Genomic DNA, 12,682 nt, shown 5'->3' on the forward strand with positions numbered 1-12,682 from the left:
GCAACCACATGAAAGAGTTTATTCTGTTTATCTTGGTTCTTTTAGGAAACCAGTGATAAGTCTGCCATGAAAAAATTCCATCTTCTTCTGGAAGCTGGCATACTTGTCCCAAGATATGGGCTTTGATTTCATTTGAAGTGTGGTTATTTACAGTCATATCACAGAGCGCTTGAGTTTTCTCATTCTACCAGATGACTTCTTTTCCCTAATACGTAAGCTGTGAATACTTCAGCATTCCTCTCAAGTACAATAACATCTCTGAGTGGAAGTGGTGGGAAAAGGGCAGCAGATCCTCCTAAAGCCACAGGTCAAGTGTGCAGGCTGTGTCCTTGATGTGTGTACCCGGCCAGGCGGCAAGAGGTGCTGGAAGAAGATCTGTGGCCCACACATAGGAGGGGATGAGGAGTGTGATGTGAATAACTTTTTTTTTTTTTTTCTCCCACTAGGCTTTCTGAAGCAAATACAACATGTGCAATATTAAATAAGGATATGAGATTGGCACCCAAATACTGGATATGAAGATGGAGTATTACTTTGCCATAGAATAGCACTAACGGAGAAAAACAAAGATGCAGACTAAATGCAGATAAATCATATAATCCTCTTCTGCAAGAGTTAGCTGTGGTGGTGGTGGTATTTTTGGCTGTGGAGTATTGTGGATAACCAAACAAGTACTCTTGTCCCTTTAAATCACAGCAGTATATATATATATATATATATATATATATATATATACACACTTTTTAACTTTGCTACCATCCATAGACCACTGGCTGCCCCCAGTGCTGTTTGTGGTGCAGCCAGATTCTGTAGTGCATTAGTTTTCTGGGCTCGCTAGGCACCTCATAGGGTTTAAGTGTCAATGAACACAATTCTCCCTCTGCTAACCAGAAGTTTTAGAAGGTGTGAAATGTCTAACAGGCAGCTTTGAAGCCAAATGAACCCAATGGATGCAAGGCAGTGGCTGTGACAACGATGGGAGTATACACTGGAGGTTATTTAGGCGCAGGTTGCTAAAGGACTTCAGGCACAGGTGGTAGCAGTCTGCTGCAGACAAATGAAAGACATTTATGGACATACCTGATTCCTGGAGGCTACATGAAGCCTCAACTTCTGGCAAAGGCATAAATGAGAATGGAGAGGAAAACTCTTCTCATATTTGCAGAAAGATGCATAATTTTCAAATTCTGAAGGATCATTATCTTCAGCACAACCATTTTTCCTCTTGAAATGTACGTTTACTTCTGACTTCTCAGCCCTTGGCACCCATAATTCAATTTTCTGGTTTAAAAAATTGCTGAGGTCTCTATGCTAATATCTCAGCAAACACAATATTTCATCTCTGACTGTATCCTGTTTAGTCTGGATTTGTTCATGGCCACAAGCAGCGGATTTGAAATACAGCCTTGCAGGATAATCAGTAATAAACACACAAAGTGACAGGCAATAATTTCGTAGTTTTCATGGGAGATAACATAAGATATTTTGCAAAACTTTGCCATACTGCGTGATTGTGCCAATTTACCTCTTGCAGTACGATGGAGTTATTCGTATTGTGAGGTATCAGGAGATGTTACTATAAATCTTGCAGTATCTTGTGAATGTGCAATTACTCTTCACAAGTGCCCAGATGGGGATTATATCTCATTATATCAAGTGCTATGCAAAAAACAAATGTCTGGCTGTAATCAATGGGGTTGGAAACTTCAAGAACAATAGATCTGCTGCTGAAAAAAAAAAACAACCACAAACAGTCAGAGTTCCGACTTGAATAACAACTCAAACGACTGGATGTTTATGTGAACATTGTCCAAAATGTGTAATCATCCTGAGAATGCAAAAAGGGACTGCAACACAAGAGTGACCTTACTCGCAGACTTTCCACTATGCCCTTTGTCTGTGTATCTATGAGTTAGAAATATTTCAAAACATTTTCCTGTCTGATGCTACAGTAGCATTTAGATTCCTGACCTATTTTGGAAACAGAAATAACAGATCCCTGGAAAAAAAAAAGAAAACCACATTAGAATCACAGAATCCTTTAGGATTCCTTGGAAAAGGAAAAGACCTTTGAGATCAGCAAGTCCAACAGTATAAACATATATACAGTATTACAGTTAGAAAAAGGTCCATATTGGTGGAAGCTTACATGAGTTCCTATTTTATGAGTGAACCGATTCACTCAAACACCTAGACCTGTTGTTTGTGTACATAGGTGTAACACGTCATTGACAAATTCCCAATTACAAGCCCTAACCAATTTTTTCGACACAAAACACTCCCATTCCCTCTGCCTGGAACCTTAAAACATGCCACTGAACAATTACTCCCCTTCACATATCACTGCAGCATTCCGTAAACAGACATCATCCCTGGGTTATGCTGCTCAAGAACTGCTTGTGGCCAATCCACACACTTTGCAGTATTTCAATTTAATTTGCGCCAGCAACAGATTTCCCCAGAGAAACATCTTTGCATGATCTCAAGTGCACGCCAGAGATAGCCAACTATACAGGCTTGGGGGTTTCCCTGAAGTTTTCTGTATCATTACTAGCTGAACAGGCTCAGCTGAGTATGATTTCAGATACTTTTTTGTTAAAATTAGCTTTTAATATTAGTCATGAACAGATCTTCATCCTCCAAAACATTTTTTCCCTTAGTGCCAACATATTTAAAGAAAATTGCATCTGAATGCACTTATTGTCTGATAAACAGTTTGACTAAACACACCAGGTGTTGATCCCTCTCTAAAATATTTTTAAATGCTTTGAGATGTCCATTTTCAGTTTTCTCCAAAAAATACATATTAGATCAATTCCAAAGGAAGCATGGGACAAATCAGATCAGATTTTTAAGGTATAAAGTGAAAACAGCTGAAATTTTTCATTCAAGAAAAATAACCTTTCATGAAAAGAAGGCTTCAAATTCACGATTCTACTGATTTTTTACTCATTCTTAGAAGTGTTGAGAAGCAAAACTGAAAGCGACTTTTTTTCCTTTCTGTTGGAAAAAGAACCAAAAAGCAGAGGTGGGTAAATTCCAGTTGCCTGCCTTTAATTTTGGCCTCAGCAGTGTCATTTGTCAGGATAGCACAAATTAACCAAGTTCCTTTTACTGAATCCTTGCAACCCTTGCTAATGCATAAGCCATAACGCATGGAAATACACATGCATTTTGAGTTCAGTTTCTAGAACAAGTAACCAGGAAAACCACTGTTCTGCCTCCTCCCTCCGGCTCCCAAAACCTGTCTTGAAAATGTTTAATGACCCTAACTCTGCAAAACTCCCGTGCAAATGGATGCTACTTCTCAGACTGTCACGAACAAGGGGAGCTGTAATGGCTGGTTTCAGATGGATGGCACCAGTTTCAGAGAAAAGTTCTTTTTTAAAAAAAGGCTTTGGGGTCACTTTTCCTTATATGCAGCTGCATTAGTCTACCTCAGCTTTCTCTACAACAAAAGTAACAAAACTCTACAACAAAAAATGAGTAAGTGATGTCCAGCATCATGTCTGGGCTCTTGGGTGGAGAGGAAATTTCCTCCAGGCTCTGTAGACCAGCATCTGCCACTTAGCAACAACTTGGCTGGCTGTGGGAAATTGCAACCCACATATTTATTCTCCCGACTTACCAATTTTGCTCTTCTGACTTTTCCTCGCAGTTTCTTCCATACAGTCTGTGCATAATCAACTTCTCTCTCTAAATAGTGCTTAGGACGTGGACCTCAGGTTTTCTTCTTGCTAGAATTCCTGCTTACTTAGTCCCCCTCACTGTAATTTTGTACTTGTTATTTCTGCCTAACACTATGCTCTTACTAGAGAATGTAAAAGCTTGCAGTAATTGCTCCTAATAGCTGCCCTTGAAAGATTACTGCTGTTTTATGTTTGGAAATACCAACTCTGACAAGATATGCCAACACTTAATTTGTACTTGAACCATTTAGTAGGTGAGTTGACTTTGATCACCTTAACACTTAAAAAAACAACCGAAAAACAAAAAAACACCAAAAAACCAAAACAAAACAAAAAACCTAACAAAAATCATATAGCAAACAACGTTAATAAATATGCTGAAATATCTCTGCATTTTTGAACCCTCTTAGTCTCTTTCTTGGTCTGTGCAACTCCAAACAGGGTAAGGGATATTTTGTGCTATTTATATGTGGTCTGTTCAGCTGGGAGAATATGACAACGTGGACTCACTAAGAAATACACAATACATAAACGCAGCTCTTAATTTTTCATGGGTAGGTAGTTAACAAGAGCTCTGCCTACAGATGAACTAAGCAAGTGTTACCTGGATCTAATGATATGCTCTTGCTTTCACTAAAATTGTGTAATGCAAACCAGAATAAAACTCTGGCTGTATATCCACAAAATATAATTTTTTTCCACCAGAAACTAGAATAGTTTAATGTGTTGATCTTTACATCCTGCTACAGTCCTTTAATAAAATCAGCCTGGAGTTTGGAGGGCTTAGCTATTGTATTCAAAAGGCATTAGTGTCCAGATTGTAAATTTGACCATCTTTCCCTCTCTCCAGCCCTTAAAAACAATAGCACAACAGAAAGAAAAGAAACAGACTGTGCTTGTTAACATAATTTTCAAACTAAAAAAATATTGCAGTTTTATATGTTCTACCAATTTTTCTAACATAGCCAACAGAAAACATTTCTAGCAGTTGACTGAGGCTTCTAATACAACAAAACACTTAAATACATACTTAATCTTCATCTTCGAAGTTGACCCCTCGATATCAACTGAAATACTCAAGAGCAGAACTTGACAGAAATGGTAATACTCCCTGCCCTAAAAACAAACAAACAAACAAATTTCTAAGAAATTGATCCCAAATCTGTACCCCCAGAAACCCCTAAAAATATTTACTTTTTTTCTTAGAAATTAAAAACAAACAGAAAGTTCTGGCCTCCTGAATGCATGCCAGGAAAGCTCCTGTCATCTGCCAGAAAGTGAATTTACAGCAGGGAAAAAGGTGGCTTCAATAAGCCCAAGAAGAGCAATAAAAGCAACAAAATTATTATGAACAGCCTGGTAGGTAGTAATTACAGCCATAAAACCGTTGCTATTTACACACTCATTTTTTTATAGCTATCATGGCAAAAGAAATGGGAAAAGGATGATGAGATGCTTTTGAGAAGTTTTAATCGTTTGAGAAGCTCATCATTTTCAAGAGAGCTGTTAAGAATGAAAGCACGAAAGGGCTCAGTGGGAAATTTGATAAATGGGCAGTCTGCTATGTTTTTTGAGGAAACCCGATAAAGACAACTTTATGTGCTGAGCGCAGGAAAAAAAAAAAAAAGCCAGTATAGTTTTTTTCTGAGTGATGAATTTGGAAATGTTTCTTGGATGAATAAAAACATCAGTAACTATGGGAGAGTTATGTAACTGAACTCAGTATTTGTATTAACAACACTTTAGACACATCATTGTTGACACCTTATAATCAATCCACTGCAAGTAGCTTCACTGGGTCAGGGTAGAAAGTGTATCTTAACAATTGTGATGGAAAAATAACCATAAATTCTGTTTGATCCTGTGTTACAGAAACTATAAAGCTGAAAATCAGAATTATCAATGTAGGTTTTGAAATCCAAACAAGGTCAAGGAGTTCAAAGTGAAAAATTATTCTCCAACCCATGAAAACTCATACTGGAAAGATCAAAAACCTCCATTGAAAGTCTGAATAAAATCAATATTTCTATTTCGTAACAATGTGAAAGACACAGACTTAATGGGAATTCTGTCCTCACACTAACTCTGATATTGCATAGAAAGTTGTCAAAATTAAAGAGTCTTCATAGAATACAAACTGTGAAAGTTTACATAGGAACAATTAAAACATATTTTTAAAAAAATAATAAATTATTCTAATAAAATAGTTCATAGGATTTATTCCTAAACTAGATGTAAAAAAAAAATAAAAAAATTAAAATTAATCATGTCATATCATAAGGACGTTTTCATGTTGTTGAATCAAATCAAGAAAACAAAAGAAGTCATTCATTATTTCTTGTATTGAAAATGTTAAAATTAATGCCTTCCTGCGGAAATTTTGTTTCATCTGCACTGCAGTTTAATAAACACTATAGAAAGAATCTGAATGGTGTGAAACAAAAATGCCAGACAGAAATTTAAAAATATCCTTATGATGCGTTATAGCAATGACCAGACATATAATTTGAAAATCAGGTGTCTTCAGAATATTAAAAATCCTGTACTTATGTTAACTTCTCAGGTAGAGCTGGGATTTTCAGAGACTAATTTTTAATATAAAATGGGTTTCTAACTTTCTGAGATGAGCTTCTGAAAATTACAACTGTGTAAGCAAGGAACTGTTGAAAGTTTTTACTATAATAGTCTCGATGGAGATGAGCCAACCAACTCATACGCATATTACAGCACACTCTGTCAACTGTATTATGGTTAGATGTTTCAATGGACTGCTGAAACTTTCAGCAACAGCTCGGTTTCAAATATGATTGGATCAAATGCAGTCACCACTAGTAACTTGTTAGTGACTACAGAAATGCCTGTAAACTAACTCCTTGGAAAATGGAGCAAATTGTTAATTCCCTGTTTTTAAAAAATGAATAATTCAACCAAAGGCCTAGTTTTCCTTTGGCAAGCTCTGTAGGTATGATGGTAGTGCTGCAGGTCCTTTTTATTCACTGTGGAAATTTTTATTGCTTCGGGGATTCAAAACCAAAAAGAACAATTGAAATATATCATCTCACAGATCTGGTATGTTGACTTGTGTTTTCTGTCCACAGTATGGCCACAGAAGCTACAAGAACTTAAACGTAAAGAGCCATTCATACAATTGCTCCATGAACCTTGAGTCATAATGATTCAGATGCACCACAGCCACCGTAAATTCTCCAACCCAGGAAATACCTGAGACCAAGTACAGCTGCAAAAGCATCTTATAGAGTCACTTTGGTTTTCTGTCTTTCAGGGCAGAAGTGCCCAAGGACTTCAAGGCTTCTGCTTTGCACTCTTCCTTAGTTTGCCATAGCTAAGATAGTGACTTAGAAGGAAAGAACATATTTTGTTTCACAAAGTCATTTTAAAGGACTGCTCTTGTGGTTTTGCCCAGAGATGCTGGTAAAGAGAAGGATTAATGTTTTCTAAAGGAAGGTAAAGTAATATGTGAAAACAGCATAAATTTGTAACGCATGTAGTTGAAAAAGTACATGAAGTTTCAAGGTTTAAAAAGAAATAAAAAGGAAATAAAAAGAAAAAAACCTATACCTAACCATCTGATTAGATACAAATAACCCATGCCTTTTCCCTGTTCTAATGTCACTTTAGAGTTCAATGTCATGATAAAATTACTTAATGCAACAGCTGTATCCATAGCTGGGAGCTTTCCATACCATAGCGGAAGGCTGAGCTGGGCTTGAATGCTTTGCTACTGGGAGAAGTGACCAAGGGATCAAGGAATATGGTGCCTTCCAAGTCTATGCTGAAGATTCTTTTAGTATTTTTGCTCATCACCAGCTAGATAGTGACAAAAGAAACTATTCCTAATTAGTTGAACTAGGGATTAGTCTAGAAACCAAAGCCAGCCTAGTTCAGTAATATTAATATCCACTAACTAGGTCACATTATCCACAATTACTATAGAGACTATAGAGTTCCCTGTGGGAAAAAAAACAACCTTCTAAGTTATCACAGGACAGGAATGAAATCTGGGATGTATCTAGTTCAATAATGGATTCGGTCAAGCAGAAAATTAACCAACACACAATCTATCCACTAACGCAGTAACACTAGAATTCCTGCGGTATGCCAGGTATCTGTTTCAATCAAACCAGGGGAGAGAAAAAATTCAGAGTTGTCTCACAATTTCTGGAGAAAAGAGAATTTCACTCAGAAATGAAAGACTAGATGTTTTACTCTGCTGAGCAGTGCTCAGTGCAGCAGGTAGGTAGGAAGGATAGCAGCAGCACTTTCTTGGATCTGATGATGCTTCAGGTAAGACTGGATTTGCTAAGTGTGCCTCATGTCCATTTGTTGGGCATATCCTCCAACATATTTCTTAAACCTGGTATGGCAAGCCACAGCAATTAGCAGAGGAGCTTGCTCTGGCAGTGAATTCTGCATGTGAGCTAACCAAATTTAAGAAAATCCAGATCACAGAAGTCATTATTTTGAATGTCTTCCAGCTGTTTTCTGTCAATCACAGTACTTTTAAATACACCATGAAAGTACCATGTTGCTGAGGGCCTTGGATGCTGCAGAATATTTTCAGATGATGAAGAGCAAGAATATATGAGAAAGTATATACCTATACCCCCAAAGGAAAACTCGAAGCAAAGGCTATGTCTAATCTTTTCAATCTGCACATAAAGGGTATTAAGGTCTTGATCTCACAGATTTCCAACACACTCCAAGCATATACTACATCCTTCAGGACTGTTCTGCTTTGCATGGAAACAATATATGAGAAGGAGGAAGAAACCTAACATTGGTTTGTTCCCCATCTGTAGTCATAAACCCTCAGAGTTCAGATGTAACTAAGGACGGCTTATTTGAAACAAAGGTGTGGACAGGTATAGGTCCACCTAAAAAGCTGACACAGGAATCTCATAAACACATCGGGTATATCCATATCCTTTAATTCCAGCTTTGTATATGGTAACCAACAGCACAAGAGACTTCAAGGTCTTTTTTCAGTTTATCAATATTGTATGATTTCTTTCTCACATGAAGAGAAACTTAAAATAATAGAAACATCCAAAGCCAGCCATTGGTAAGTGTAGACAAGATAGCACACTTGCTTTCACTGATTTACACGGTAGATCAGCCACCGACTTCTCTCTCAGTGCGACAGAATTGCTCGCTTTTTATGCTAAACTAAGATGGTATTCAGCCTTGAGAAATACTTTTTTCCCTTTATAAAAATATTTAAATGTTACCTCAACCTTTAAAAATAATCATAATGAAAAAAAAAAAAAAAAAAGAAAGAAAAAAGATTTAATTGAAACTGTTCATCTTTAATCAATTGATTTATTTCTTTTCAAGGCCTAGACTAGCTGTGTTTGAAATGCCTTACTATGATACATGCAATTGGACATTGGCATGCCGGTTCAGTACTTCTAGGAGATTATGTGGTTATACACTAAACAAATGTCAAGGTCCTTAAATTTTCACCAAGGTACGTTCCCCGCGGTTTCATTGCAGAGGTCAAGATTTTAATTACCCAAGGCAAATATATTTTTAAGGTGGGATTATGTATTTATAAGGTTTTACATTGTGGTTTACTCTTTCTGGTAATCAGCATTGTTGAGAGCTCTAGTAATGTGTAATTTATAAAAACAGTCTTTTTCTTTGGTTGTCTTTGAAAATGTATTCTGTTTTGTGGCTATATCTTGTCTTCATAAAGTGGTTACAAGTAAAAATGACATGCATCAGCAGCCTTTCAGAATAAAAATAAAGTTATTTTCCAAACTGCTTCCCTCATACTAAAACACAGTTTGAGAGCAGTGTAGTTTTCAGTTTGCATTGTAGAGATGCAGTAACCAATTGGAAGGCAGTTGCTGCCAGGAACATTTGGTGTCAATTACAGCAGTGCTGGAGAAAAAAAAAATAATAACAAAAAAAATTTTTTTTTTTTAGATTAACGTTTTTCTTGGGTTTGTCAGAAGTGAGGATTTCCTGCATTTTCTGTTCTGTCAAAAGGTAGTTTGTCCTAGCAAAATGTCAAGATGTCTTTATCTAAGTAATTGCCCCACTTGCATTCTCAGCAGACCAGAAAGTTACTATTTTCATGAGTAATAATGAGCATACTAGAATGTGATTATTAAATGCAGACATCTGAGGGACAGAAATTGTAAAAAAAATGGAGGACAATTTTCCACTTACACTTATTTAAATGGCTGACACTATTATTCCTGGAACTGTCCCATGACTGCTGCTATTGGTGGCCACATACCTCAGAGCCCAGGTCTGTCTTTGTGCCATGAGTAACTTAGCCCAGGAGTGTTCCTGCTGATTTCATTCCCTATCCTTCCAACATAGCTATGGGACAGAATCAGGCCCTTATGATCTAACAAAAAAGCTCTCACAGTGGATAAGTAGAGGTGTTTCACTTTTCTTAAAAGCATTTCTTAGGCCATAATAAAATATACATGGACTGTAGTTTTCAGTTCATAAAGAAAACTAGTGCTTTCTGGGTTGAAAAAATTGCCTCCAATGAATAATAATGTCCTCGCTTGTGGCTTCAGGATTTAAACTCATAGGTTTTCACCTTTTTCAATCCCATAGAGCAAGGCCCTTCCTCATAAACTAAAGCTCCAGCCCACATCAGTTTTATTACATACCTTTAAAATGTCATTTTAGGCTAAAAATGTGCTAAATTAATTTTAAGTATGTTCTACCAATCATAAAAAGAAAATTATATATAGACCTCCACAGACAATGTTGAGTACAGAAATTGTGTCATGTTGGGAAAGAAAACAGCCATAGCTGTTCGTAGACTGCTGGTGAACCAACAGTGAGTCAATCAAAATATTCTTGGTTCCTCCAAAGAAAACCAGTATTTTTTCTTTCCCTCTACATTTGTGCCCCTAGCACACGGAGACCACTTGGCTGGGTGTCTAGCCGCAACGATCACACTTGGCTTCTGAGCACACTGGGTCACCCGTTTTACGGCTGGAAAGGCACCTCCTGGCATGAACTGGGGGACAAGAGGGTGTCACTGGGAGTTACGAGGGAAGCACAGATTTCCTTGCAAATGATGAAGTCTATTGCCTGGCATTAGCAAACTCCAAGAAGACAACAACTCATTGGTGGGGGGGAAGAAAAAAACCTGCTTGCTTGAGCTGGCACAGCCTCTTGTGTGTAAGTTTTGCAATCTTGTATCTCACCAGAGCTATAAAAGGAGGCCCAGAACGTGATCTCATTTCCACCACATCTGGAATGATTCCACTGGAGTCACTAAAATCACTCTTGGTCCTCCAAAACAACAGGCTGCAATTACTTTAAAAACTGTTAGCCACCAGAAAGGGTGGTAGGAATTCTCCTTTTCTAGGGCTAAAATATGCAAACCCATGTCCCACACATTAGACTTCTACCTACTTTAGCAGGGCACTAGCTTTTGGAGTTGCTATAGATCCCTATTTCACTGCATTGAAATCCAGACAATTCCATTTTTAACTTCATGGGTTGACTGCAAAGTACAAAGTTGCTGAAGCTTTTAGCTCTTGCTTCTAGACATAAGGGGCTCAATATTAATGCAAAGCTTTATTAGGCATGAAAAGCTACTGAAAGTAACTTGCATTTTTTCCTTCCCTCTCAGACAATATATTTGGGTCCCACAGCAACGAGGATAACTTGACTTTATAAGTACAGTGTGATAAAAATTGCTGCAAAGCATATTTTTTTCCAGAAGTCCCTAAAATTTTCATTAGAAGAAAATACAATTTTCTGTAATTCTGTTAGCCCTGATTATCAGGATTTCCACTACTTTTAAAAGTAATTGCTGCTTTCATCTGGGAGGATAGCTGATGGGATACATTCTGTCACAGTAAAACTAGTATTACAATTCAAATGGCATTCCAGTTTGGTACCTTACTGGCACAAATCAAGGACCAGTACAACTCATCATACAGCCATCTCAAACTAAAGGCCAATAGTACACCACCATTATTCACACTTACATGTTTATGTCTGTTTCTAGAAAAATTTAACATATTTCTCTGCACAAGACACATTTCTTGGTCTAATTAACATCCTTTTAATCTTTCCTTCTCTATTCAACATTTTATCCAAAGATACGTGAAATAAAATTATTCTTTAATGTCTAATAAAAGTAAAGGTGTTAATTCAATTTATACACAAGAATATTAAAATGGAAGGGAACTGACATGACAATTTGTCTGTTCACCCACTGCCAAGATTGTTTCTAATTTTAATTTGGTGAAACCTGGGAAAGATGTTGTTAGCACTTCCCTGTCTCCTTCTCCTACCATTATTGCAGAAGAGTTGACATAGTCTCACTTTATCTATTTAATTCAAAGACCTCCTCACCTTCCTTTGGCTCAGTTTTTTTCTTTTTTTCTCCTCCCACCCATTCCCAGTCATAAAGCTTTCTGTAAATTATAGTAAGCTTCACAGCTCTGTGAGTTTAAAAAAACCTCTCATAAAATAAAGCCTTTTTTTTTTTTTTTAAATCAGAACACATGCAGGGTGCTTAAGAGAGATGTGAAAATGCTCTCATTTGACTACCATCATTTGAGGACAATTTTGGGCAGCAGACGAAATTCATAAAGAACACAAGGAATAAATTAGCAGGTCATCAACATCTTTGTGGCCACAGAACATAAGGACAAAAATTATAAGGAATAGTTAGATTAGGTGAATCAATGGATAAATTTGATATAAAAAAAGACAAGAGGGTCACTGTTTGTTTGATCCCCCTGATATTATTAAGCCAAATTGGTTTTTTTCCCTTTTTTTTTTTTTTTTTTTTTTTTTTTTTTTTTTTTTTTTTACATCTCCTAACTTTCAGTGCCTCGTTGCCAAGTGCCTGCCTTGGGTCTCCCAGAGCCTGCTCTCAGAGTTGAATATTTACAGTTCCAAATAAAATGTTAAAGCACAGTCTCACAGTCAGGTTCAATATAGCTCAAACAGTCACCCAAAGTATGGCACCCAACGTTAGT

The 12,682-nt window shown here is 37.0% G+C and overlaps 1 long non-coding RNA gene across 1 annotated transcript in view; it reads right to left on the reverse strand.

The window, feature by feature from the left end:
* LOC308058268 overlaps window positions 1-12,682 on the reverse strand; it is a 144,936-nt gene that overhangs the window by 82,749 nt on the left and 49,505 nt on the right. The window contains exon 6 of the long non-coding RNA XR_013925751.1: window positions 4,720-4,805. This is a non-coding gene — a long non-coding RNA (uncharacterized lncRNA). The remainder of the gene's footprint in view (window positions 1-4,719; window positions 4,806-12,682) is intronic.

Source organism: Falco punctatus (assembly GCF_963210335.1).
Source record: "Falco punctatus genome assembly, chromosome: 1".
Classification (NCBI taxonomy): Eukaryota; Metazoa; Chordata; class Aves; order Falconiformes; family Falconidae; genus Falco; species Falco punctatus.